Here is a 5754-nt window from a genome sequence, read left to right as displayed (position 1 = left end):
GGGCGGTCCTGCGACGGCGGGCGGCACTCTGGTATTCCTGCTGGAGGAGGAGTGGTTAGTGGGGGTGGTAGGCACCAACATTCTGTTGTTCTTATAATTGCACCATATTTACTATTACAGAATGAAGTGCTATTATTTTCTTTGATTTTTAGGTTGCAAATTTGATTTTAAGTATAGAGTCATGATAGAAATAACAGAACACAAGTTCTTGTTCATCAGCTATTTGCATTCCTGTGCAATAGTCAGGTTCTGCCACCAATGTCATAAGGACCTCCCTTTGTGGGTCTCTGCTGAGTCAGAGTGTGCTATATTCAGTTCTATCCTTGGTTTCTCAACTTCCACGTGGCCTTCACCACCCAGCTTTGTAGTGATGGTTTTGCCTCTTACAGGGTAAGGGTGGAATTATTATTTCAGTTGGCCTTTCATGTGTTCCGGTTGCATCTTTGTCTTGGAACATACATCTGCAATCTCTGGGGAAGCACTCAGTCATAGGGCATATCTCCGCTTTAGTTCTTTAATGGGACAATTGTCTCTTCTTCAGTATGTAATGATTTGTCCAGCTCAGGAACTCTTTAACCTTAGGTCCCCACTGGAGGTTTTTTAATTTTGTAGAAAAAATATTATAATTGCGAAGTTATGAGGAAATAAAAATAAAAGGGCATTATAATTATGAATATCACAAGATACTCCTTCCCCTGAGGCAGAGCAATAAATATTGGTGGCAAATTGTGATTCCTCATACCCATAACTTCCACTTTCTCTGAATAACTCTCATCAGTCTGTGTCTGTCTGTCTGTATGTCTATGTAGGTCCAAGCATACCATGGTGAATATGTAGTGGTCAGAGGACAACTCTTAGGAGTTGAAATTAAGCTATTTGTATTTAATAGGGTAAAATCCTCTACTTACAGATAACATCAATAATTTGAAGTTATTATTAAAACTGATTTTCCTACATTCAAATTTTAGACCTTGAAATTTTTAGAGTAATATGGGAATACCAAATGGAAATATTGGAAAATGTGTAGGAAATATGGAAACTTCTCAAAGAAGGCTGTTGAACTATTTTCAGCTGATAGCTTCTGAGGAAGGAAGACTCAACTTTTCAGGCTGTGGTCCAGCTGAACTGACCACATCATCACACAACAGACTAGTAAGTTAAAACAAAGAAGTAAAACATGAGAAGATGGGAGAGGATAAGGGGATTGGTGTGGTTATGGGAGGAAGTGGAGGAGTGTGGAAAGATAATCAAGATACATTGTATATGCATATGATGTTCTCAAAGAGTTACACATGTATTTAAAATGCTGTTGAAATATGACATATCCCTCAGAGATACAGGAATGGAACCAGAAAGTTGGGCAGTTTTTGGCATACACAATTGTCATGCAATAGGTTGTTCTACTAATCACTATGGTCTGTTTAATGATTCATTTTCTTTGATAAATTCTTCAGTGGTCCACTCTTTTTTTTTTTTATGCCATTCAGATTAAATATGTCAAAACATAAACAGTAAAAAAATAGATACAACAGGGCAGAGACGTAGAATTCAATTCTTCCTATCCATTTCACCTTTTCTCACCCATTGGAGAAATTACACCAGTATAAGAAACTTTTATTCGGAAACATGCTGTGATAAAGAGGATAATAAAAATGCCAAGGAAGTCATGAAAAATAATTAAATGTTTAATATATTCACACAGACAAAGAAAAATCACAGGAAATTTTACAAAATTTAATGAAAGAAAGATATTTAATAATTACAATTCTCAGGCAAAGTTTATGATATTAAAAAGTTAAGTAGTGATTCATGTTTCATCTGAGTATTTTATTTCCTTTTAAGAAATTAAGAAAACTAAATTTCCTGTCTCCCTAATTCTCAAAAGGAGACTAACACAAATCCGTGGGAATCTCTCTCCTCACTGCTTCACAGCACTAATGGATAGCATTTTGCCTTTCTTCCTTTTCACTTTTTCACTTGACTTTGGCTCTAGACATAATAGTTTAGCATTTCCATCTAAGTTTCCTACAGCACTATTTATCAAATATATATATATTTTTATATATATATATATATATATATATATATATATATATGTGTGTGTGTGTGTGTGTGTGTGTGTGTATGTGTGTACACATATATATGTATGTATTTAATATACATAATATAAATTATCCAAAATTCTTTTATTTATACTTTTAATTTTTGAGAATTTCACATGAATTCTATATTAACAAAATTTTTATCCCCATTCCTCTCTCCAACTCTTCCTTTGCCCATTTCTTACTCTGAAATTAATGACCTCTTCTTTAATCAGCATTTTTGCAAACACAGTCATATATACAGATATATAGTCACACATTAATACAACCTGATGAATCCATTTAGGGATTCTTCATAAGCACAAACATTACACATACACTTGCACATATGCATACACTTGTATGTATTTCATATGTGTTCTTGAATAAAAAATGTGTTTAGTGCTGACCACCTGGGATTAGATAAACAATCAGGGCACTTGTCCCTGGAGAAGAGTGAATCTCTTGTTCTCAGTGGTTATTAATTGCTTCATGTAGGGGTAGGGCCTTGTGGCATTCCCTCTGTTCACATTGTCGTATCAAATAGTGTTGGCATTGTGCTGATCTTCTTTAGGTTACCAGCTTGTTTAGATTTTATTTTTCTTGTTTCCTATCATCAGTAGGAAATACTATCTCATACAGAATTCTTGGTCTTCTGGCTCTTAAAGTATTTCTAGATCCCATCCATGATATTCCCTGAGGCATGCAGTCTCTTTGTAGATGTATTATTTGGGGTTGGGCACCCCATGGACAATTGTTCTCTGCATTTTAACTCATTGTAGATTTCTTTAGTGGTCTCCATTTGTAAAAGCTTCTAAGTTGAGAGTAAGAGCTGCACTTATCTGTGGATATAAGGATATGTATTTAAAATGCAGTTAGAGATGATGTTAACTTAGGAAATTGGTAATAGTAGCTTCTTTTCCTTTAGTTAGTATCTAGAACCTCAACCACCATGAGTAGTTGGCTAGATTTGCCATACCAAGCATAAATCTGTGCTCTTTTAATGAACCTTATGTCTAATTAGATGGCTGCTTATTGCTCATGAGACATAAGTGCCACTATATCTTTCTCATTTGTGTGGGTTGTAGACCTTTCAGCTGGGTAGGTCTATTGCTTCTTTTCTTCCCTTACCAGAGTACATAGCAATTTCAGATACTATGAGTATTATCATTCAGGAAAGAGTTCTCCATAGCTATTTCAGTTCAATTCCTTCAAACCCTGTATTTGAAAAATGTATTACATTCACAAATGAAGTCTTATAAAACTAATTTTAATTCTTCTCATGTAACTGTTGTCTTGGAGGCTTACTGCCTCCATCTGCTAACCTAAGCCTAGTCCTAGAAGCTTCTAGCCTCTATACAATCTAATCTAGGACTAGGATGTATTCATCTTCTAAGACTTATTGCTGAATAATCTTACCCTTTCTAGCTCTTTTTTGAACTCTAGCTGTTCAATCCAGCTTTTCTGACTGAAAATTCCTATCCATGCTGACTGATTCAAACTGGCTTCTTTCAGCTTTTGACTGAATTGCTCTGCTTAACCTCATAGTGCCTTTGGCAATATGTTCTAATCTTCCGGCTCCTTCTCATTCTCTGGCTCATTGTATCCTCAAAGAAAAACAGGGTTTCCAGTAAACAAAATAATCTCAGGATTCATAGTATGGTCGAAAAATCCTGCAACAGCATCTTACCACTTTCCATCTTCTAAAGTTTCCATTTGTAAACTTTCACCTCTTTAGTTAGGTTTATTCCTAGATATCTTTTAAGGTTACTGTTAATGGGAGTGTGTTCATTTTCTTTGTCAGTGTGTTTGTTTGTTGGCATTTAGAAAAGCTACTGATTTTTGTAAATTGATTTTATATCTTACCATATTGCTGAAAATGTTGATCATGTCTAGAAGCTTTCTTGTGGAAGTTTTAGGATTTCTTCTATATACTAGCATCTGCAGATAGATATAATCTGACTTCTTTTTCTGATTTTGATCCCTTTGGTGCCTTCTCTTGTTTTAACTAGTACTTATATTGAAAATGGGTGGAGATGGCAGACATTACTGATCATTCCTGATCACTTTAAGGTTGTCTCCATTGAGGAAAAAAAAGTGTGGATTTATACAGTATGTTAGAGTCTGTCTACTTCACCCTTTCTAGTTTTTTTTTTTTTTTAAATGAAAGCATGTTGGATTTTGTCAAATACCTATTGAGATGATCATGTGACTTTATAAAATTATTTATATGAGTTATTGCACTTGTTCCATTGATTTACCCTGCATATTCAAGATAAAAGCCAACTTGATCCTCCTGAATAACCTTTGTGGTATGGGATTGTGTTTTGTTTAAAAGTATTTTACTAAGTATTTGATTCTATGCTCCTCAGGGACTTTCCTGAGTAGTTTCCTCTTTTGCTGTTGTGTTTTTACCTGGCTTTCGTATTAGACAAATGCTGCCTTTATAGAAAGAGTTCTGAAACACACCTTCTGCTTTTATTTTTTTTAAATAATTTAAGAAGCAGGGTGGTGGTGGTACATGCCTTCAATCCCAACATTTGGAAAGCAGAAGATAGCAGATCTCTATGAGTTCAAGACAAGCCTGGTCTACAGAGTGAGTTCTAGGACAGGCAAGGCTACATGGAGAAACCCTTTCAATAATAATAATAATAATAATAATAATTAATTTAAGTAGTACTAGCTGGATATCTTCTTTGAAAGTATTATAGAATTCCACAATGAAACAGCTTGGACCTTAGCTTTATTAGACAGAACCTTTTATTATTGCTTCAATCTATTTATCTGTTAAGGGCCTGTGTAAGTTGTTGGTGTGTTCTTGGTTTAACTTTAGTGGTTTTACACAAATATAAAAATTTGTCTGGTCTCTCTTTTTTTAATTTTCTAACTCAGTGGAGTAGAGATTGAATAAAAATTTCCTGATACTATCCTGAATTTCTTTGGCAGCTATTGTAATGTAATGTTTCTCTGTTCATATATAATTCTGTTAATTTGAGTCATCTCTTTAATTCTTTAGATTTGTTAGGCCAAGAGTCTGTCAACTGATATTGTTTATCTTCTCAAAGAAGCACTTTTTAGATTCATTGATTTTTCTGTACTACTTTCTTTGTTTGTATTTCATTAATTTCTGTGCTTAATTTTATTATTTTTCCTGTCTTCTGGATTTGATTTTAGTCTGTTAATTTTTTCAAATTTTGAGTTGCATCTTTCTGATCTGTTGATACAGGGATTGAGATGTATAAAGCTCCCTCTTGTTGCTTGCTGCTTTTAATGTGTTCCATCTGTTTGGTTGTATTATTAATTTTCTCCCAGGAATTTTAAATTTTTATTTTTAGTTTCTTCCTTGATTCACTCATTATTAACTAATTTATTGTTTAATCTTGGGTCTGTGTAGTTTCTAGAGCTTAGTTTGCTGTTGATTTTATGCTTATTTTTGCAATGTTATTTAAAATTTTCTGTTAAAATTTGTTTTGTCCCGATTGTGCTGCGCCTCTCCTGCCCAGGAGGGGTGTTCGCCTGGCGGCTGTCCGCAGGCTGATCCAGCACCCAACACCTTTCCTCCCCGACCGAGGAGGGGTGTCCGCCTGGCATCCAGCACCTTTCCTCACCCGAGGAGGGGAGTGCGCCCGAGAGCAGTACTAAGGCTTGGTGTCTACCCAGAAGCGGTCTCCCA

General features: G+C 35.1%; 1 protein-coding gene across 1 annotated transcript in view; it reads left to right on the top strand.

Moving 5' to 3' along the window:
* Bank1 (B cell scaffold protein with ankyrin repeats 1) overlaps positions 1–5754 on the top strand; it is a 260238-nt gene that overhangs the window by 40802 nt on the left and 213682 nt on the right. The window lies entirely within an intron of this gene.

Source organism: Mus pahari, chromosome 4 (assembly GCF_900095145.1).
Source record: "Mus pahari chromosome 4, PAHARI_EIJ_v1.1, whole genome shotgun sequence".
NCBI lineage: Eukaryota > Metazoa > Chordata > Mammalia > Rodentia > Muridae > Mus > Mus pahari.
This window is presented reverse-complemented; position numbering and strand designations above follow the sequence as displayed.